This window comes from Pan paniscus, chromosome 19, assembly GCF_029289425.2.
Source record: "Pan paniscus chromosome 19, NHGRI_mPanPan1-v2.0_pri, whole genome shotgun sequence".
NCBI lineage: Eukaryota > Metazoa > Chordata > Mammalia > Primates > Hominidae > Pan > Pan paniscus.
The window spans coordinates 60395487-60419772 of record NC_073268.2 but is presented as its reverse complement, the minus strand read 5'-3'; positions in this window follow the sequence as shown (position 1 = coordinate 60419772).

The window sequence follows — 24286 nt, the reverse complement described above, 5'->3', positions numbered from 1 at the left end:
AATAAACACTTTTTACTTTTATATGGTTTTGCTTTTATGTTTAGTTCCTTAACTATACTTAGAATTTATTTCTGTGAGAACTCAAAAATCTATTTTCTAAATGAGAATACAGCAATTTCTGAACCTTTAATGAAAAATCTATACTTTCCTCAAGGATCTAAAATGTCACCTTTATTATGTACCAAATTCTCAAATAAACTGAATCTATTATGAACTCCCTATGTGCTAGAATTGACAACACATTTAGACTGACACATTTTAGAATTCATTTGTTAAGTTATGTAAGACTCCTGTGCATTTGAAAACTCAAGTAATTCAGATTATAGAGCTAACACTTCAATTCCTCTTTCACTTCTATCCACCTGCCCCAATTCTAGGCTCCTCTCTAGCAATAACCACTACTATTGGTTATTAGTATTGGTGTTTGTTTCTTCAGACCTTTGTCAGTCTTAAATTTAAGAACATTAACAGTATATGAATAGATCCTCTTTGTAAAAAAATGAAAATGTTAAGAGAAGACCCCATGTGCCTTTAATAATCATTTTCAACACCAATATCCTTTTTTATGGGCAACTACTATGAATAATTTAGGATATTTCCTTCCAGACTTTTTCACATGCATTTACATTTTATAGGCAAACCAAAAAAAAAAAAAAAAAAAAGACAAACCACGTACGTCCGAGGTTTAGGTGGCACACAGTGGTATGGGTTTTATCCGTTATTAAAATGTTGATATACTTCTATACTGTTTTATAGAGAGTTTCTGCCTCTGGCTTTCCGAATATCCCCCCCATATGCTGCGCCACCCACACCTTTCTCAGTGGCCCACTTCTCAGCCCCTGCAAATTCCTCATGAGACAGCAGCCGATTATGAGGAAACCTCAATGCCTCAAACAATAGCCCCCCAACCCCCAACCCCTGCACTACAGCTGGCATCTATTTTAGTCTTTTGGTTTTCCTACATATTGGCTGTTAAACATGTTGAATATCATTCATCACTACATAGTACATGTAGTAGATCTCTAAGACTTACTAAATTGGTGCAGAAGTAATTGCGGTTTTGGGCCATTATTTAAATGACCAAAACCACAATTACTTTTGCACCAACCTAATATAATTGAGTGTTAAAAAATCAAGTCAGAGAATGTGGTAGGCAGAATAATTTTCCCCTTTAAATGTTTGTCCTAATCTCTGGAACTTGTGAATATGTTGTGTTCTATAACAAGGGGGGATTAAGGCTGCAGATAGAAGTTGCTAGTCAGTTGACTTTGAGATGGGGAGATAATCCTGGATCATCCAGTGAGACTGAGCCGATGACAATAGTCCAAAAAAGTGAACGAGAGAGGTTGGAGTGTCAGAGTCAGAGGGAGATTTGAAGATCTGAAGATGTTACATTTCTGGATTTAAAGATGGAATGAGGCCACAAGCCATGGAATTCAGGTGTCTCTAGAGGCTGGAGAAAGGCAAGGAAATGGATTCTTCTGTAGAGCTTCCAGGGAGGAATGCAGCCCTGCCAATACCTTGATTTGAGGCCACTGAGACTCATTTAAGACTTTTTTCCTTATGTTCAGAGGGTACATGTGCAGGTCTGTGACATGGGTATAGTGCATAATACTGAGGTTTGGGCTTCTAGTGAACCCATTGCTAAATAGTGAGCACAGTGCAAAATAGGTAGTTTTTCAACCCTTACCCCTCTTTTTATCTCCCTGCTTTTGGAGTCCTCAGTGTCTGTTATTTTTATATTTGTTTCCACGTGTACCCGTTTGTTTAGCTTACACTACAAGTTAGAACATGTGGTGTTTGATTTTCTGTTTCTTAGTTATTTTACTTAGGACAATGGCCTCCAGTTTCAATCATGTTACTATGAAGTACATGATCTCATTCTTTTTTATGGCTGCATAGTATTCCATGGTGTATATATACCACATTTTCTTTATCCATCAGTGGATGGACACTTACACTGATTCCATGACTTTGCTGTTGTGAATGGTGCTGCAATAAACATACAAGGGCTGGTGTATTTTTGATAAAACAATTTCTTTTCCTTTGGATGGATACCCAGTAGTGAGATTGCTGGGTTAAATGGTAGTTCTACTTTTAGTTCTTTGAGAAATCTCCACACTGTTTTTCACAGGGGTTGAACTAATTTAACTCCACCAATAATACATACACATTCCCTTTTCTCTTCATTGTCACCAACATCAACATCTGTCGTTTTTTGACTTTTCAATAATAACTATTCTGATTTGGGTGAGATGGTGCCTCATTGTGATTTTAATTTGCATTTCTCTGATGATTAATGATGATGAGCATTTTTCATATGTTTGTTGGCTGCTTGTGTGTTCTCTTTTGCGAAGTGTCTGTTCATGTCCTTTGCCCACTTTTTAATTGGGTTATTTGTATTTTTTCTTGTTGATATTTTAAAGTCCCTTATAGATTCTGGATATTAGTCCTTTGTCAGATGCATAGTTTGCAAAGATTTTCTCCCACACTGTAGGTGTCTGTTTACTCTGTTAATGGTTTCTTTTGCTGTGCAGAAGCTCTTTTGTTTAATTAAGTCCCATTAATACAGTTGTATTACAATGAATTGTAATACCATTCATTTCAAAACACCTATGCTATCTCTGATCTCTAAACTGTCAGCAAACTGTCCCTATAATGACCTCTTCATTGTGACGTTTAATGAACAATCTTTAGCTCCTCTCTGATTAGACCTGTGGCACTGTAGAGACTTCTTTTCTAGAAATACCCTCCTCCTTTAGTTTGTATGATTCTATTCTTTCTTTCTCAGTTTTCCTCCTGCCTCTGTCCCTACTAGCATTACCTCACAGGCTCTTTTTTTTTTTTTTTATCCTTTGCTGCATCTAAGTATCAGTGTTCTACATGTTTTGTTCTCTTGGCACGCCACTGGGAATCTATATGGCTTCCTTTGGCAATCTCACCCATGATGGCTGTACCATCTCTGGGCTAATGACTCTCAAGTGCTTGTCTCCAGATAATTATGAAGATAATCATATTGTTTCCATCTTCCCTCTCTGCTATGATTTATGATTCTGTGATCTCCACGAAATGGAATCGTACTTGAAGTTGGTTCGCAGTTATCAAAGCCCTTGTTCTTTCCAAGAAGTCTTCTTGCTTTTCCTCCTGGCTGCTCAATCTGCTCTCTTGATTTACTCAAGCCTAAAGGAATTAAGATACACTGGATCCTACTTTCTGTCCTGCCACATAGGCCAACAGTGTGTGTTCACATCCATTCTAAGATGAGACTGTAGGTACAATGAGAGCCTGCGAGAGCTAATTCCCAAACACAAGTGTGGAAAAGACAGGAAGCACATCATCATTATCATCATCATGATCATGATCATCATCATCATCACCATCATCATCACATCATTTTCACTACAACAGCAAATCATACTTGAAAGGCATCAAGTTCTGCTACCCAGTGGATGGAGCTTTTGAGAAGACTGGACCAGTTTGAGAGAATAAGGAAACCCCATTTTCTCTGGTGGTCTGATTTGTGACATAAGTAATTCCGTGACCACACCACCTGAAGAGTGTGCCTAGGAGATATCAGAACCGGAGTACAGCACGAAATTAGCATCACACACTGACTACAAAACAAAAACAACAAAATTTAAGAGCCGAGTTTTATTGAGACCAGGGTGGGTGGGACTCAGAGAGAGAACAATCTATAGAGGCAAACACAGGAGAAACATCTGATATAAAAGAGCAGGAGGCAACAAGGGAAGTTGTCATTTAGACCCTCATGGGCTCCACATTTTTGCAAGCACTGAGCTTTATAAAAACCTGATTCTTACACTAGCCGCTCCAGGCTATATCCGTACTGCCACTGCCAGACATAATTGGAGTGCTACTGGGCCTTATAGAGAGAGGTTGGATCCCATGACCAGTCCAGAAAGAGAACTCTCAACTAGGAAGACCAGATCTAAGGCCATTTTGAAAGGTCTTGATAAGCCAGAGTGGGGAGCCTCGCTGACTTCCCAAGACTTAGCTTGGCCAGGATCTGTTTGCCCATCAAGTTAGAAGTTGAAGCTACAGACAAGACAGAGACAGTTGGGGGAGGATGTCAGAAAATGAGCATGGAGTTGGAGCTAACCCATATCTTCTGTAGTCTTTCAACAGAGACAGTTGCTCAATTCTGGTTGATCCAATGAAAGGAAAGTTTTGTCTGCACATATGGCTGAGCTTCCTAACTGGGCTTGTATGTTCAGTTCTAAGAAAAAGCTACATGTTAGTGGAATAAGAAACAATCCCTACTACAGGAGATGCATAAGACTTCCCATCAGTACCCACTTAACCCAAACACATAGAGAGCCTGGAGGATAAACCAAAAAACAGATCCTAGTCAGAGAGAGACCTAGATTTTTCTGTCAGGGATTGGAAAGTCCTCTTAGGCAAGAGTATTTGCCTTTAAGGTGCCATGGAGACTAACTTGGAGGGAGAAGTCAGGGAGTAGGAACAGACGTGATTATTCTGAAAAATCATAATGCATCTCTTTTGCACTTCCAGGCACAAACTCTTCTGAACTCATTCTTAAATAACTACCTTAGGAGTGGGGTGTAGGTGATTACTTCTGAAAGAATGTGAAGAGGCTGGGCGCGGTGGCTCACACCAGCTCTTTGGAAGGCCTAGGCGGGTGGATCACCTGAGGTCAGGAGTTCCAGACCAGCCTGGCCAACATAGTGAAACCCTGTCTCTACTAAAAATACAAAAAAATTAGCTGGTCATGGTGGCAGGCACCTATAATCCCAGCTACTTTGGAGGCTGAGGCAGAAGAATCGCTTGAACCCGGGAGGCGGAGGTTGCAGTGAGCTGAGATACGCGCCATTGCACTCCAGCCTGGGCAACAAGAGCAAAACTCTGTCTCAAAACAAACAAATAAACAAACAAAACAAACAAACAAACAAAATAATGTAAAGAGAATGAAAACATTCAGTTTTTGGTATCCAAAGTAGGATTCTGGAACAAATGATGAGCTGGAAAGCCAAGCCTCTTAGAAAAGTTGCTGGTTCACTCAGATCACTTTCCCTAAGTGCAGAGATGTTACTCCTTCTGCCTGAGGTATAAGATGGCAACTCCCGCCTGCCTTGCTAGACCCTTCCCAATCAGGGAAAACTCAGTGAATCAGCTGACCCTATTTTGTTGTCATGTCAGCCTCTATTCTGCTGTTTTGCTGCTGCTGCTTGGCGCTTGGGCTGGAAGGTGGTGGTTTAAATGTCCAGCATCTCACCCTGACGTGATATCTCATGCCTGTAATCCCAGCACTTTGGGAGGCTGAGGTATGTGGATCATTTGAGGTCAGGAGTTCAAGACCAGCCTGGCCAATATGGTGAAACCCCGTTTCTACTAAAAATACAAAAAATAGCCAGGCAGTGGTGATGCGCGCCTGTAGTCCCAGTTACTTGGGAGGCTGAGGCAGGAGAATTGCTTGAGCCTGGGAGGCGGAGGTTGCAATGAGCCTAGATCGCGCCACTGCACTCCAGCCTGGGTGACAGAGTGAGACTCCATCTCAAAAAAAAAAAAAAAAAAAAAGTCCAACAACTCTTCCTTCTGCTGGGAGTAGCCACCTCTTTACCTGCTTCTTTTGCAGCGTTGACACCTTATCCCCACCACCTGCACCCACCCCCACCCCTGCACCTTGCTCTAACATGTGGTCAGAATGGGGTGACTGCCAGCTTCTGCATGAACTTTCCCTCTACAGCCACAGTGATTGTCTAGGGGAAAAGGCAGAAAACTCAGCTAAACCAATGAGTCTTTTATTGAGATTTATTTAACTACATTGAGTGCTATCTTTTCCTTCTCTGATGGTAAAGCTAGGAATATGTAAGAGCAAAAATGGCTGAAAACTTTGCTCTAGTGTTGAAGGGAGAGCCATGTGACAGGAAAGATGAAAGCCACTGTTCAGCCTGAAGCAGAGTCCAGTAATGCTCAGAGAGAGTCCTAGTATCACTGCAACCCGCCATTCAGCCATCTCGAAGATACCAGGATCCCACTCTTCCTGCAACTTAGCTATACACATCAATTCAGTTTCCATTTTGCCTAAGCTCGTGCAACTTTAATCTTTTTCGCTTGCAGCTAAGAGTTCTGCCTGTGCAGCGGTCTTATAATTATCTGAATTAGAGCAACACTGCATGAGCCTACTCGCCCTTTCTCAGGTCTAAAATACCATATAAAATATTCGTGAGAAATTAATATAGTTCCTAGAAAAGACTTTGCCAATGCTTGTCCATTTGTAGGATATTTTAAGTAGCCTTTAAACAACAATAACTCCCTTTTGGAATGAACAGACAAAAGGAAGAACCGTTCTTCTGAGATGTGAGATCCTGGGATATGATTCAACAGGACTTTTTGTGGGAATGGTTTGGCTGCATTTTTCCTTTTCAGAGGGCAGAAAAGAAAAACCATGTTATTTTCTTTTATTGTATGTTATAAATGCATATAATTTCCAAAAAATCAACAAAGACTTCTGATGTAAATGTGTATTAGTTTCATCTAAGCTTCTTTAAACGCCATCACATACCTAAGGACTTGGGGAGACATATCTATTTTCACAGTTCTTTCCGATTCTAATGAGCTCTGAAAAGTTTATTTCAAAATAATCCTTCTGTATTAAGCGCTGGCTCATTGACAGGTCCCCTTTTATCGTAATTTCATGAAGTTTATTTTCCAAATGAAGGTTTATTTTTGCATGGAATTCTGAGGTTCTGCATTGTGTATATGAAGCAATTAGTTTGGGATTTCTGGAATTTATTATGGACCAGACAGATGTCTTCAATTTACACACTCTAGGAGGTGACAAACCCTATTAACATTCGAAAGCTATCAATTTGCTTTATCTTTGTTCTTAAGCACACGCAGCTACGATCCAGGGTAATTCTTTTTGTTTGTTTGTTTATTGGTCTTGTGTTTTTATGTAGACAGAAGTAGGAATTTAAGGAAATCACGGAAGATAGCTTTAGTAATTTTATCACTGTCAAAATCTAGTGGGTTGCTTTAAGAGCCACGAATCACACCTGTATTAGAAATGCATTTTTTTCTGACTAAAATTCTTTCCTTTTAGTAACCACCATTGAAGTCTAATACACATACACAGTAGCTACTCGTCTTTTAAAGGTTTTCTTTATCACGTTGGTGACTTATGCCTGCTATTCCCTTGCTTACATTGTCTTTTTTTAATCAATGGTTGTTTTTACCAGGTAATAGAAACATATCTCTAAGCTGCGTAGACCTCAGCATGAATCTGAGTATTTTTCTGTTCATTAGTCAAATCCTTCGTAGTCAAAAGTAAGTGCACCCCCATTGTGTACAAAGCCCTAGACTGTGTTGATTTGGGAAGGAGGGTTCAAATGATGTCCCCGTTCATTTTTATTCTGAACTTGAAGACCAAACCAGGGTTTTTTTTTTTTTTTTTTTTCCGATGCATTCTGCAGCCACTAGATGGCTCCGGAGATATGCTCGGGTCTTCTCCAGAGTCAATTACTTCGAAACCTAACAACCTAAATTGCTATTTATTTCTCACATCGAAGTCCAAAACTGCACGCGCATTTTGCTGATTATAGGATTTAAAAACTGAGAGTAGGACCCAGAACTTGATCTGAACAAACTCAGCCCACTATTGGGAAATTTTGTTTACAAAATTTGCTTTTTATTATGACTGCCGTATTTTATTTTCAGTGAATGTGGGGCGTATTGTTACTGGCCAGGAGAAAGTTAGAGACTAACAGATGTCATCGGTAGTGTCAGATCTAGATCAAATGCAGAATGATTATACATCCTGACACAATTGTTTTTGAAATATAGGATAATCCATTATGGACAGGATGTCTGACAACTCTAGTTTTAGTGACATTGTACTTGACTTTGAGCTCATGCTGTTTCCTTTATCTTGGATTAAGTTATTTATGTATGAGTCCAATATAACTGAAAACACTTAGAACTAAGATTAGAAGGATACTTTCTTAACATGACTACTTCAAACTGCCTCAAAAATATATATCAAAATATATTTAATGGTGAAATATCATAAATATTTCTGTTAAAATGAGGAGGAAGAAAAATATGCTTACTGTCATAATTTAAAATTTTCCTCTGGATATTTTAGATAATGCAGCAAAATTTTCCTCTGGCTATTTTCGATAATGCAGCAAGTCAAGGGAAATAGAAAAGGTATTATAGAAAAGGAGAGACAAAATCATCATTGTGTGTAAATCATAATTTCTTTCTTCTAAAAAAACAGAAGGTTGGGATAAGAAAATAGTGTTAGTGGGTCAGTTATAAATAAATTGTACAAAATCATTAAAATTTTTAAAATAATTCTACAAAAATCAACTTCCTATATGCAGCAATTATCAATTAAATTATAAAAAAATTGTATTACAATATTCAAGTATACTGAAAAGGAATGTATATTACCATATGACAATTACTCTCCTGAGTGGCAAAAGGACACTTTAAAAAATGAAAGATTACCCTCTTTTGGATGGGAAGAATATTGTAGATATATCAATTCTACCTTTAGTTAGCTTATAGTTTTAATGATAATCCAACAAATATTGCTTCAGAATTTTTTTTCAAATTTCACAATTTTTTTTGGAAGTTCATGTGAAAAATCAATAGAAGAAAAGATCCAAGAAAATAAGGATGAGAGGCAATTCCATTGTTAAATACTTTGTTTATAATTTATCATCAACCTAAAGTAATCACAAGAGGCACTAACTACTCAAAGAGAAAAGTAAGTATTCTTAGATATACATGTGAATTAGTATTTAGTAGGGTAGCACTGCAAATTTTTCAATAAAAAACAGATTAATTCAATAAATTGTTTACTATTTTAAAAATAACAAATTTAATTCCCTACCACATACAATATTGCAAAATAAAATCCAGATGGATTACAGAGAGAAAATGATGAAACATAAATATATAAGAAAACTAAAAGTGCTGATTTGAACATTTGCACAATGATAGGGTAAGAAAAATTTTTAAGCACTTAAAAAGTATTTACATACTAACCAAACTGTTTTTTCTGAAAACTAGAGAAAGATAACTAAAATTATCAACAAGAAAATATTTTTAAGAGATTAATGAAAAGATAAAATTATCCATAATATATCGAAGTCTTAGAACTCTATAAAAAAAGAAAAGCCAAAACGCCACAGTAGAAATGAACAACAAAGACATGAACAATCAAATTCCCAATGAAAAAATACAAATGGCAAATAAACAAATCTAAACATTGTAAACTACACTAGTAGCCAAAGAAATGAAAATTACAATTAAATACTGTTTTTGTCTCAATTTGGAAATTACTAAAATGAATAATTACACAAGTGTTAGGCAGGGTACAGAAAAAAAAAAAGGACAATCTCATATTCCAGTGGTGGATATGTAAATTGGAACATCATTTCTGCAGGGCAATTTGGCAGTGCATTTCAAATACATTAAAATGTGCATATCTTTTCACCGAGGAATGTCACATTTAGGAACTGATTAGATGTATATAAAAACATCTGTACAAGGATGATCACCATTTTATTTCTTATTACTATGAGGATTTGATCCAAATTTAAGTGTTCAGAAATATGAGATTAAACAAACTATAGTGTGTACTTAAAATTCTTTTATCTAGACATTCAACAAATATTTATTTACTTTTACAAAGATAATATGCATTCACTAGAGATTTAAGAGATAAAGGGCTAAGAAAATGTTCACAGGATACTGCTGGATGACAAAAGCAGGTCATAAAACAATATGCAAGAGGAGATCCCATTTTTTATGAAAGCTGCATTCCCTGGCCTTCAAGAGAGTGAGGTTACAAACAACGTTATGGGAGCATTAACACCTGTGTTATGCTGGCTTGTAGAGCCCATGATCGTAACTGTAGGGTTTTAAATGCCTTCTAAACATTTCCCCTAATTGGTACATTCCTGATAATTTTAGAGATTTAACTTCTCATGGTATTCTCAATGTTCCTTTCTTCCTACCTACCAAACTCCAAACTCACTAAATCAGTTTTGAGTTTGACCTCTCCTCTCTACCCAAAGTCAACCTACACTGGAATATCACACGCCTCAATTTTAAAACAAATGTCCTTGCTATGGTCTGAACGTTTGCATTCCCCCCACATTCATATGTGGAAACCTAATCACCAGAGGATGGTACTAGGAGGTGGGGCCTGTGGGAGGTGATTATGTCATGAGGGTGAAACCCTCATGAATGGAATTAGTGCCCTCATAAGAGAGTCCCCAAAAAGGCCCCTTCCATTTCCGCCATATGAGGACACAGGGAGAAGGTACCATCCATGAATCAGAAAGTGGGCCCTTGCCAGACACCAAATCTGCAGTCACCTTGATTTTAGACTTCCCAATCTCCAGAACTCTGAACTACATAAATGTTTGTTGTTTATAAGCGGCCTAGTGTACTCACCACACACACAAAGCATGTTTGTGGGTTGCGGCTTTACTGGATGCTTGGGATGATGTGGTGGGATATGGCTCACAGCACTCAAAGACCTTTGACTACCCATCTCACTCGGGAGTCCTCATGGATAGACAGTTCTCCACCTCATCTGTCTCTTGGTGACCACTTACATTCTTCAGGGTTTTCCAGAGACACAGAACAAAGAGGATCTTGTGTCTCTTCCTTTTTTATAAGGGCACTATCCCATCACGGGGGCTTCACCTTCATGAAATCATCTAAACTTAAGTACCCACCAAAGGCACCACTTCCAAATACCATCACATTGGAGGTTAGGGCTTCAACATACAAATTTTAAGGACAGAAACATTGAGTCCATAGCAGATGGATAATAAAAGGAATATACTTCTCAAATCCAGATTGTGGTGGGAGTATTTCTCAACAAATTTTTGCTTGATTTTTGACACAAAGTCCTGAGTTAAATAATCAACCCAACATTTTTTTTTTACCAGAACTCGAACTTAAGACCTCAATATTTTTATGAAGATATTTTGATAAGCACTATTTTAAAAGGGCTAACTGTGAATAAACTAGATGAGTAGCAATCTTCCGACAAAGCTGTCTTATCCCTAATAATAGTAAAGCTACACAAGGTTTTAAAAGTTATGCACATGTGTATGTTTATATATGGTATTGGTATGTCTGTTTTTTTTTTTTAGACAGGGTCTCACTTTGTCACCCAGGCTAAACTGTAATGGTGTAGTCTTGGCTCACTGCCGTCTTGAACTCCTGGGCTCAAGCAATCCTTGTGCCTCAGCTTCTGGAGTAGCTGGGAGCACAGGTATGCACCACCACACCCGGCTAACTTTTTGTATTTTTTGTAGAGATGGGGTTTTGCCATGTTGCCCAGGCTGGTCTCGAACTCCTGAGCTCAAGCGATCCATCTGACTTGGTCTCCCGAAGTGCTAAGATTACAAGCCTGAGCCACTGTGCCCGGCCTGTACCTTTAAAAAAAAAAAAAAAAGAACTAAAGATAACGTTTTGGTTGAACTTAAATAATATTCCTTTTACATGGAAATTTGGTCTCCTGTGCAATTAATAATCAAAGTAACCCATGCAATTAATAATCAAAGTAACCCAGTATACATTCTCTCAAACTTAATCTTTGTCTCAAAATATTTTCTCAGCATTATTATTAAATCTACACATGCATCATATAAGAAATATAATAAATGTGCAACAGACGTAAAAGCACTGAAAAAAAAGCATGAGAAAAAACTGCTAGTATATTTATATGAAAATAAAAAAATTGTGTATGTTGGAAATATCCCTCCAAAATTAAAAGGCAAAATGCAAGCTAGAACAAAAATCAGGTCACATTCTCACTACATATTAACTCCTTATAAAATAAGAAAATGACAAATTTCGTCGTAGAAAAATGGGCAAATGTATAAGTAGAAATTTACAAAGGAAGAAACAGAATAGTCAATAAACATAAGAAAAATTGCTCATACCCATTATCAATTGAATCATGGAAAATTATTAAAAGTTAAATACAATTTTTCACCTGTAAATTATGAAGATGAGAATAAATTATAATACTCTGTACTGTAAAATATGTGAAGAAATGATACTCTGTTATTAATGGTAGAAACTTACATTAATAGTAGCTTTTTGATGGACTGCAAGCATTCAGAAACAAAGATGTTCATCAGAGTCATGTTTTAATAACCAAATGTTTCGAATATGTTATCTAAATCAATCTGTCTTCATCTAGTAATATACAATATAATGTTTTGATCAATATTTACAAGCATAAAACTTAAGAGAAAATTAATATATAAATTTGACTACATAAAAATATTAAAATTCTGTACTAAAAAAGCAAAACTAAGCACCAAAAATGAACAAAAAAAAGTAGAAGCAAACTAGAAAGGACCTCTTATTTAAAAAAAAAACCGCCCTGGTGGAAAAATTAATAGGCAATAGCTTTATGATTTCTAGGTGTGGAAAAACAGAAAAAACATAAAGCATAAATGTATTTATTAATTAATATTTAAATTTTTTATATTAAAATATTATAGTACATGAAATAATGTAAATTATGTTAGAAAAGAAGCCAGTTTCAAAGCAGGAGAAGATATTTTCAATTTATAAAACTCACAAAGGATCAGCGTCCTGATATTTAAAAATTTCTGCAAATCAATGCAAAAATAGTGACAAGAGAAAATACAGGCAAAGAAAGTTAATAGAGAATTCATAGAAGAAGAAAATAAATGGCCGGTGAATATATGAGAAAATTTTCAAACAGATAAGTAATTGGCAAACTTAATATTGAAATGTCTGTCTAATCCATTAGGTAGAAATAAGGCTTAACAACACTGAGTATTGGTGAGAATGTAGAAAAATAGAAAGTTTTAGAAAATCTTGAGGGGAGAGCAACTGTTAGAATTTAGAAAACTGAAAATGTCCATGCCTTAATAATTAGCGATATCAACTTTATTTATTATAGAGAAATATTTGTACATGTGCACAATGAGATCTGTCTAATAAGGATGTTCACTACAGTACTGTTGGTAATGGAACAAAAAAAGGAAACACACCAAAATCCAATTGATGAATGTTTAAATGCATCGTGATATTTAAGTGTAATGAATTCTAATAGAGTAGCTAAGAGAAACAAACTACATATATATGCGTATCAACACAGATAGATCTAAAAACATACTGTTGAATGAAAAATAGCAGAATAATGAATATAGAATTCTAACATTTTTATATGCTTTAAACATGCCAATAAATATTATATAGGGTTCATAGCTATATATGTAGAAGTATATAAAAGTAAACAAAAAATAGATTCAAAATATACATACTAAATTCATGATAGGAATTACCTCTGTGGGAAGAGAATAAGAGGAATAAAATAAACATGGTGGATGAAGGGAATTTTAATTTAATTATTTTATTTATTTTATTTTGAGACAGAGTCTCACTCTATTGCCCAGGCTGTAGTTTAGTGGTGTGATCTGGGCTCAGAGCAACCTCTGCCTCCTGGGTTCAAGCAATTCTTGTGCCTCAGCCTCCTGAGTAACTGGGATTACAGGTGTACACCACCACGCCTGGCCAGGAATTTTAATTCTATCTGTAGTTTAACATTTTAAAAGACCAAGCAAATATAAGTTACAAATAATTATAAAAAGTATATGTGTGCATTATATTACTTTTTAATTTCTGAAAGTAAAAATTGTGATAAAATAAGATAAAATAGGTAAATTGGCAAAAAAGCCAAAGTTGATAACTCATGGAAGAAAAAAATGCAAATAACCAAAAAGCATAGGGAAAAAAAAAACATAATTAGTAGTCAAGGAAAAAGGTAATAAAGAACAATTGTTGCTGTATTTGTTTAGTCACAAAAATAATAATTGTTATTGTCCATAAAGATATGAAAACTTCTTATTTTGCTTGGGGTGGTTTAAATTAGCAAAATCTTTTGAGGATCAGTTTTTAAAATATTTCAAATAACCGAATAGTCACATCCTTTGAGTCAGCTATAAAAACATATAATGAGAAAAAATTAAGCTATTAAAAAAGATTTGTATGTAGAATGTTTATGGAAATGTTATTCATGATCGTTTAAAATTAGAAACAAAATAAGTCTCTAATAAGTATTGTACAACCACATGATAGAATACAATGTAACTATTCAAAATCCTGCTGTGGAGTGGTGTGGAAAGTTTACTAATGTACTAGATGTTACTATATAGCAGGTTTAGATATATTTATATACACATATGTATTTTATATTATATGTATGTGTGTACATAGTGTGTGTGTGTGTCATGTGTGTGTCATTAACCAGAGGTGAACTGACTTGCTTGAAGCTTTTAAACACTGTAGAAAAGAATCACAATTTTCTTAGAATTGTTTCTAGAGATCCAATGCATATGATCATAGTAAGAAGCAAGTCTTCACACATTCTAAAGAGAAGTCCCCATGTTTGCAGCTAGGCCATTCTTTCAAGACTCATCAAGAGGTAAATGAATTTGTCTTGTAATCATAACCCCATCACCGTGTATGCGGAAAACTAGAAATTTGAGAATGTATTAGTGAATAGTTATTGCCCCCACCATTGGATGGCAGTGCTTTCCACCGCCCCTAATGTTCTACCCACTCACCCATAAGTTGAGTGAGGAGAGCTCTGAAACAATCTGTCACAGTCCATTTTGTGCTGCTATAACAGATTATCTGAGACCGGGTAACTTATAAAGAACAGATATTTATTCTTTCATGGTTCTGGAGGCTGGAAAATGCAAGATCAAGGTGCTGGTGTCTGATGAGGGCCTTCCTGCTAGATGCTCACATGGGAGAAGGCTGAAGGGTTAGAGAAGGTGAAGGTGGTGTTCTCACATGGCAGAAGAGCACATTAGAGCAAACCCATTCCCACAAGCTCTTTCTATAGCGGCATTAGTTCACTCATGAAGGTAGAGCCCTCCTGACCTAAACCTCTCTCATTAGGTCCTACCTCCCAGTGCTGTTGCTTCAGGTAGTAAGTTTCCAACACATTAATTTTGGGAGACACATTCGAGCCATATCAGAGTCTCCCATTAGGTCCCACCTCCCAGTGCTGTTGCTTTAGGTAGTAAGTTTCCAACACATGAATTTTGGGAGACACATTCAAACCATATCAGAGTCTGAAAGAAGGGGAGTCTGGCATTGCACCCCTGGCTGCAACCTTGCAGAGCATCTAAATCCAAGAGCTCATCGGCATGCATTCACCAGAACTGGAAGCAGTGAACTGGTTCTAGGCTGAGTCTGACAACAGTCACAGGGAGTGTGAGAGCATCCATGAAGGTTTCTTCTTGCCCAGAAAATACTGCAGTGAGTGTCTTATTTAATTAACCCAGCCCATGGTGGCAGGGTGAAGAGAAGGGGAATAGAGACATTAAATTTCCCATGCCGGGGTTAAGTGAGTGTGCATTTGTTTTAAAACGTAGGTTGTATTACTACTCGGTATCATGAGGCCAACAGATGAAGAGGTAACTGCTGTTGAAAAGATACTTTGTTACAATGTCCAAGAGGAGGAGACACACCACACCACACCACACAGGGACACTTAGGGAATCACCAGGGTCAGTCAGGAGACAGAAAGAGTCAGGGAAAACTGTGAGCAGGAGCTTTTATTGTGGTTTCTGCAGGAAGGATTGGGAGAGGCAGGGTAAGTAGATTCAGCCTTAGCTAGTTTGAATAATTTCATCAGGCTCTGGGGCATAGGGGCTGTCCCTAGTTTTCTGGGACCTGTCCTTGGGTGACTAGGGCAGACAAAGAGTGGTCCCTGAGTGTGAGAGTCCAATAGAGGAGGTGGAGAGGTGTGAGAAAGCTGGATTGGCTAGTTTGCATATGAAAGGCACACTCTGGGGCCAGTTCTTTACTTCCTTTAGTACTTGGCTAGTCCTGGGAGGGGCAGTCTCTCTAGCGTCAGCAAAGCCACAAAATGTCAAAACATCAGAACTACAGAACATAAAAAGCCATGACTAATACAGCATTTGAAGAAAAGCATCAGGGGCCTATCTTCCCCAATGGAAGAGAATGAAGTGAGAATTCCTGTAGGGACTTTCAGAGAGCCTCTCTCTACACCCCCGGAAGATGCCCTCACATGGATACGTGCCATACAGAGGACACCTATGGCCAAGTCAGAAGGCAAAGAATATTTAGTGACAAATTCTTGCCTTTTCCCTCTAATTTTTCTTCTTTGGCCTGGCCCTATCCTCAGGGAAACAGGGAGCAGTAGAGCTATGAGAAGAAGGAGGATAGAAATGGAAAGAGAATGGGGGAGTGAAAAGGGAATATGTTGCCACACCCACTGCCCCCGCGCAGTGCTTATCCTTAGGGTGTGATGCGGGCCTGAGGCCTGATTTGAAGGAAACTGAGAAACTGTATTGCCTGTGAGATTGAGCTTGTTCTTCTTTTCCTTTGTGTTTGTTACTTTTTTAAATTAAAATATACATAATATTTATAATTTCAACCATTTGCAATTATACAATCCAGTGGTGTTAAACTCAGTGGTGAATTTTCCTCCTAGAAGTATAGTTTAGCTGGTATGAGAATGTCTCATGACTAAAAGGGACCAGAAAGGTTTGACCTATTCAACGCATTACCACGAGGCAGGAAAGGAAAGGATGGAGCCACACTGAGCATCTTCATCACTAAAGAGGAATTTTTGTGGTGTGGTGGAGTCACTCCAGCCTAGATCTAAATGATCTAGTTTTCCAGATGATTCACTTCCTTTTCCTCTTCTTTGTGTTCACCAAGGCTCCCTTTGATCAGAGGTTATGCTTGATGGGTGCACCACAACTTGAGCTGGCATGCGTGGAAAATAAACTTAAGCATCTGTAATTCTTCACATTGTTATAAATAAAGTTTCGGTGCCACAAAAGAAATAGTGCTCGATATAAAATTTTCCTTCTCAGCAAGGCAATGTACTTCTATAGAAGGGTGCGCCCTTACAGACAGAGCAATGGTGAGCACACACTTGGACAAGGGAGGGGAAGGGGTTCTTATCCCTGACACACGTGGCCCCTGCTGCTGTGTCATTCCCCTATTGGCTAGGATTAGACCACACAGGCTAAACTAATTCCAATTGGCTAATTTAAAGACAGTGACAGGGTGAGTGGTTTGGCGGGAAAAATGGTTATGGCAGAGCAGGAAATCAGAATGAGTCAGGGTAGAGAATGAGTCAGGGCAGAGCAGGTAATTGGAATGAGTCAGGATGGAGCAGGTAATTGAAAAAGGTTGCTTTACGAGGAAGTTAAGTTTAAAAGTAGAAGGCAAAGAATTGAACATACTGACATATTGATTCTTTGAAGAGAAATTTAGAACTCATATCTAACATTATTGCTCTGCCATTCTAAATGATTTTATCGGCTTCATGTGCTTTCACTGAGCATCATTTAAGCAAGCAAGAAATACCTTTTCTAGATATTCCATTAAAGTCCAAGGTCTGGATCTGGTGATGTAGAAGTGACTATGAACTGCCTCCAGTCATTTTTTTTTTTTTTTTTTTTTTGAGACGGAGTCTCTCTCTGTCGCCCAGGCTGGAGTGCAGTGGCGCAATCTCAGCTCACTGCAAGTTCCGCCTCCCAGGTTCACGCCATTCTCCTGCTTCAGCCTTGCGAGTAGCTGGGACTACAGGTGCCACCACCACGCTCGGCTAATTTTTTGTATTTTTAGTAGAGACAGGGTTTCACCGTGTTAGTCAGGATGGTCTCGATCTCCTGACCTCGTGAGCCACCCGCCTCGGCCTCCCAAAGTGCTGGGATTACAGGCGTGAGCCACCGTGCCCAGCCACCTCCAGTCATTGAACCATGGTACCAGCAGGGTTCCTTGGGCACATCTCCAATAGCAATTACTCTATCTCACCATGAGAGGTCTGTCTTCTCTCTCCCTTTCTTTTTTTTTTTTTTTTTCCTTTTGAGACAGGGTTTCGCTTTGTTTCTGTTGTCCAGGCTGGAGTAAGAGGTGCAATCATGGCTCACTGAAGCCTCAGTCTCCTGGGCTCAAGCAGTCCTGTCTCAGCCTCCTGAGTAGCTAGAACTTTAGGAACACACCACCATGCCCAGTTAATTTTAATTTTTTTTGTAGAGATGGGATCTCACTATGTTGCCCAGGCTGGTCTTGAACTCCCAGGTTCAAGTGATCCTTCCACTTCGGCCTTCCAAAGTGTTGGGATTGTAGGCGTGAGTCTCTGCACCTGGCCTTGTATTATTTTCCAACTTAGATGTCCCTACATCAGAGCTACCATATTCTCAGAGTCAGTCACTGTGTAGCACTGTTTCTTACATATGGTGCCTACTCAGCAATTACTTACTGCATTTCACTGAATAGAATGTTTCCTAGATGTTTTTCTCAATTCATTGCATCAAAAGATTACCCACTACCTCCTTGTGGTCTGAGTCCTCTTCTTTCTGGAAGTAGTTCATTCTCAACCAGCTAAAGGTCAAAATATCTCCTCCAATTAGTGATCCCCTGACAGAGGGGCCTTTGATGTGCTTTTTATTTTTAGATGGAGTCTCACTTCTTTGCCCAGGCTGGAGTGCAATGGCGTGACTTCGGTTCACTGCAACCTCCACCTCCCCGGTTCAAGCAATTCTCCTCCCTCAGCCTCCCAAGTAGCTGGGATTACAGGCATGTGCCAGCACGCCTGGCTCATTTTTGTATTTTTAGTAGAGATGGGGTTTCACCATCTTGGCCAGGCTGGTCTCGAACTCCTGATCTCAAGTGATCTGCCCGCCTTGGCTTCCCAAACTGCTGAGATTACAGGTGTGAGCCGCTGCACCTGACCTATGAGCTTCTTTTCCTTTTAAAAATTGAGATATAATTCGTGAACCATAAAATTCACCCTTTTTTTTTTTTTTTTTTTTTGAGATGGAGTCTTGCTCTGCCACCCAGGCTGTAGTGCAATGGCGCTATCTCAGCTCACTGCAACCTTCGCCTCCCAGGTTGAAGCAATTCTCCCACCTCAGCCTCCTGAGTAGCTGGGACTACAGGCATGTGCCACCACACCAGGCTAATTTTTTTGTATTTTTAGTAGAGACGGGGTTTTACCACATTGGCCAGAGTGCTCTTGAACTCATGACCTCAAGTGATCCACCCATCTCGGCCTCCCAAAGTGCATTCACGCTTTTAATGTTTGCAGGTTGGTGATCTTTAGTGTAGTTATGATGTTGTGCAACTATCACAACGCTCTAATTCCAGAACATTTCCATTACCTCAAAAAGAAGTCTCAAACCCTTTAGCAGTTGCACCCCATTTCCCTCTTTCTTAGCCCCAGAAACTGCCAATCTTCTTTCTGTCTCCATGGATTTACCTATTCTGAACATTTCACACAATTGAAATCATACAACTTGTAGGCTTCTGTCTTTGAATCACTTCTGATTTCAATTTAACAGTAATTTAATGACTGATCCAAATAACTCATTAATTAATCTGATAATCACCCTCAGAACAAAAAGATGAAAAAAGTTCATTTCAAGAACGTTAAAGCCAGCTAAATAAAGACACCTATCGCCAACTTTTAAGTAGGGAATTAAGCCAGAATAAAAATTTACTCTAACCCTCCCTTCACTCGCTTAGTTTATTCCAATTTATTATTGCCTAGAAGGTTCAAGCAAAGGTGCCAACACATACAAGTCTATCATCATAATCCACACACTGCCCAGGGAACATTCCCCTCTGGAAACAAGAGCTCTGGGGTCTGGAGTCCTAGTACTTGGCCTGGAATCTTGCCTCCACCACTTCCTATCTGTTTGACTTGGGGCCAAATTAATTTACCTCTCTGCTGTTTCATCTGTAAATTAGTAGTTCCTACTCCATAGGGCTGTTGTGGAGACTAAGCGAGTTAATGGATATTGAGAATATTAAAGAGGGCTGACCTCACATGGCAAGTGCTCAAAAGCTATTCATGTGGTAAGAGGAATAGATTGCTGTGGAAATGTTGTATTTAGTATTTATGTTCCTTCTATTAACTATGCTCACGTAGGTGATGGCAGAGATCATTTCTCACACTTCTCAGAACTACACCAGTCTTTAGCAAAGTCTATTGCCATATCCAGGAGCGAGATCCAAAATAGGTAGCAGCTTTATGGGACAGGCTGTGTGCGGTCAGCACTGGCAGATGCTGCTTTGCAGAAGTACCCTGGTGTGAACCTTTTAGCTGGATTGCGGGAAAGCCTGGGCAGGGGCAGCTGCTGACTGCCGGGATGGTTGCGGGGGACTCCCCAGGCACTCTGGGAAACAGCTTTACCCAACTGTAGGGAAGTGTTTTAGTATTTTGTCCACTGGCAAACTGAATGTCAGCCTGACTTTACAACTACCGAATGAATCACGTTCTTTCTTACTATCCTAAACCTAAATGAAGCAGAAAATCAATATAATTATAAAATAGTTAATGTCTTTTACACTCCACCCAGTTTCAGGGGAGTTAAAGCAAATTTTCTTTTAGTGAAAAAAAAGTTTAATGCAGAATTGTATTTAGATTTTGTGTGTCTCTTACACTTCCCAAAAGGATAGATGGACTAGAACCTGGGGAAATGGCCCTGAACTAACCAGTTCCCTCTATTTGCTCATCTGTGTGGCATGAGTATGTTAGATGAGGTAGGAGATGGTTTAGATTCTTTCATCTCTTTCAATTCTGTTATTTTTTCTTCTTTAGTTACACAGCTCCAGCCAGAGGTATAGCCCAGGGCTTTAGGGCACAGTCCAAATCCAAGAAAGTAGGAATGCTACGACAAATCCATTGGGTAGAAAAATGCACCCAACCCACAGAGTGATTCATTTGCCCCTGAAAAGGGTTTTGCTGTTACAAATTTTTGTCCAGAACATTTGAGCCGGTGGTAGTTCAGTCGAGACACAAAGTGGTCAACATTCTTTGAACAAATCTGCTTTTAATGTGTAGAGTGTTCTTGTTTCCAGTTATTATTCTGAGTGATTAAACAAACTGCCAAACTTTCACTGCAGTGGTCATCGTTTATTACTGAGATAGTTACTGGGGACTTAATAGCGCTCCATTTGAGACAATATCTTGAACCTTGTGAATTCAAAAGAAAAGAGATGTATTTTTGGCACAAATTGATGGGGTTTCAAGATTTCTGTAATAGATACATACACAATCATATTGTTGAGTTGAAAGAAATGTGTTTCCAATAAGTAGTATTTACTGGGGTTTAATAACGATGTAATAGTTACCTGTCTATTACATGGTAGTCAAAGCTAAAGAAATGTGTTTTTAATAATCAATTGGCATTTCAAATATATAAGATAACTGCCATATGAAATCGGAACCTAGATACAATCCACATTTGAGACTTGTTTTTGAGAGTCTCATTCATGATTCTGAAGTATTAATGATTGGTTATTGTAAAAGGAATATTATTATCAAAGGGATAATAATTTCTATTCATTTCTCTTATACTTTCTCTGCTTTTCTTCTTTCATTCTCCCTTTTCCTTTTACTTCTCCTTAGCAGTTATTTTATTACACCTTCTATTTTAATTGGTTGGGATTGCATTCGGCCTGTATAAAGAAAATGATCCTTCCTCCCAACCAGAAAGAATAAAAAGTAACTAAATGAATACCTTTGGCTCTTTTAATCCATGCCAAGAGGAAGAGGTGAGACAAATCGGAGAGTCTCAGTGATGGATACACATGCACTGGCAGATTCCCTTGGGATTAACCCTGCCTGTAACTTTGCAATAAGAATTTGTGCCACTCTGCCGGGTGCGGTGGCTCATGCCAGTAATCTCGGCACTTTGGGAGGCCGAGGCGGGTGGATCACCTGAGGTCAGGAGTTCGAGACCAGCATGATCAACATGATGAAATCTCGTCTCTACTAAAAATACAAAAATTAGCCAGGCCTGGTGGCGCATGCCTGTAATCCCAGCTACTCAGGAGGCTGAGGCAGCAGAATCACTTGAATCCAGGAGGCGGAGGTTGCAGTGAACCGAGATCGTGCCATTGTGCTCCAGACTGGGCAGCAAGAGCAAAACTCCATCTCAAAAAAAAAAACAAAAAAAGAATTTGTGCCACTTTCCCTCCTTGGGCCACCTTGAGGCCATCCCATTCTCCAACATTCCCGCAGATGTTGCCTCTTATATTCATACATTTGGCAAGTATTTGCAAGATGCCTTGCCAATGCTAAATTGCTCTACCAGATGCTGGTGCTACAAAAACAGAAGGCAGAGTACCTGCTTTCAAAGAACTCTCAGTCCAAAAGGAAAGTGGGACTAGACAAGCCATAAGGAGAATGCAGCATGGAAAGAAGTGGGCATCATCCATGGGAGCCCGAAGAAGGCAATGACCCACACAGCTCCAGCCAGCTTCATTCTATAGCACACACAGGTAAAGTATGGGGTGAGGACCATTCAAACAGTGATCATGGTGATGACGCAACCTACTCTCCTGTATTATGTGGCTTAGAAAGCACCTCCTCCCCAGTCCTTCCCTGGCAGGAGCTCTTTCCCTCTCGCTGTCATTCTTCTGCCTGGAATGCTCCTTCCCTGATGGTCTCTGTGGCTGTGCTCTGCTCATACAGCAGATCTCGGCTCAGATCAAAAGAGTCTACCTGAGCACCCTCCCAGAAAGGGTCTTCCCAGTGCCCAGACCCCCTCATTTTTTCACATCAGACACAAAGTGCAAGCTGTAATGATCCCGTGAATGTAATGTTTTCTCAGCTGTCTCTCCCTAGAGCAATGCAGGCTCCATAAGGATACGAGCTGCTTTCAACCCGGTTGACTGCTGCAGTCCTCACAGGCAGGTAGAAGTGTATCTGGTGGTGGCAGGAACTTCATCCTCATTTGTTGAATGAAAGAATTCATGAATTCATGAATCTGCCATGTCATGCCCAGAAGGCTGGATAATATATGCCACTTTGTGTCCATCATACGATTGCTTTGCCACCTGCCCAGCCAGCACTGCCTCTACAGAAGAAACTTAGAGTGCTTTGTCTAGGAAGGATCCCTGGGACTTTGTACTGAGCATCTTGGACTGGAACCCTGGCAATGAGTGCTGACAGCCAATGTCTCCAGCCAGATGTGGCCTGATGTGGCTTCTTGGCATGGAGCTAACTGCAGCCTCCCCGGCCCCTGCCCTGAGAGTGGAGGTGGACAACTGGAGGAAGAGCAGGGCAGGAGGTATGCTCCCGTGATGCCAAAACCTCTTAGGAATGAGAGCTCATTCAGAGCATGTGCCTCAGCTCCCCGCCTCTGCCAAGTGTCAAACTTCATTAAAAGGCTTGGGGGAAGATCAGTTGCAGAGCATGGCTCGTCTGGGCCAAGGCAGGAGTTCTTTCCCCAAGCTCAAGAGGGCTTTGCTTAGCAGCTCTGCAGAGATTGGCAACTGTGGTTGAACTTGTCAGACTGTGAGCTTTCTTCAGGATTTATCCACCCCAACACGAGCACATTCTGAAAAGTAGAAATCTGTTGAGAGGTGATTCATTCCTCTGTGGGGCCTTCTAATTCTACCTCCCACCACTCCCAGCCTGTCTTTCCTCTCTTTTGGAATTCTGAGAGCCCCACGTTAGGAAGTGTTCTTTGCTGCTTAAGGTTATTGATTGTTGGAAGAAATTTATTCCAATAATAAAAATAATAACTTGAATTATTAAAATCCTTTGAAAAATGAGGAATAATGTTTCTAAAGGTACTTTTGAAATTATTGCTACACAAATGTTAGCTCACTTTGGGTTCTGAGCCTGATGAAAAATGTTAAGATAGTGGCATTCCAATATCCATGAAAAGAAATTGAGACTCAGAGAGGTTAAAAAGTTTGCCCAAAGTCACACAGCTGAAAAGCAATGGAGAAGGAACCACAAGACTTCTATTCCCTCTACCATTCCATCTCACTGTGATTCTCTTGGTAATGTCCCTCTAGATATGGTTTAGAGAGACAGAAAGCGAAAAATCCTTCATAACTTGGGACATACTCCTTTCTTATTTAAAAAATCTAATAGCATACATATCACAGATAAACTGTGAGATTAAATATATCAGCAAACATTCACATATAAGCATGTGTCATATGTGTAAACGCAGCTTACGCAATGAGGTATATGTGGTTTTCATAGGCATTTTTAATATTTTGGAATATGTCCCCAAGGATGAATGTTCTGCAAATACACACTTAAGTTTCTCTCTTTACAAAGACCCCCAATTTTGTAACTTAATATTTACAAGAAAGTGATAGCTAGTTTTACACTGTTTATACTGTTTTACACAGTATTAAAATTATTACTCGATATTTTAAGCTTTTATGAATAGTGATCTTTTTTATTAGTTTCAGTAATACACATAAA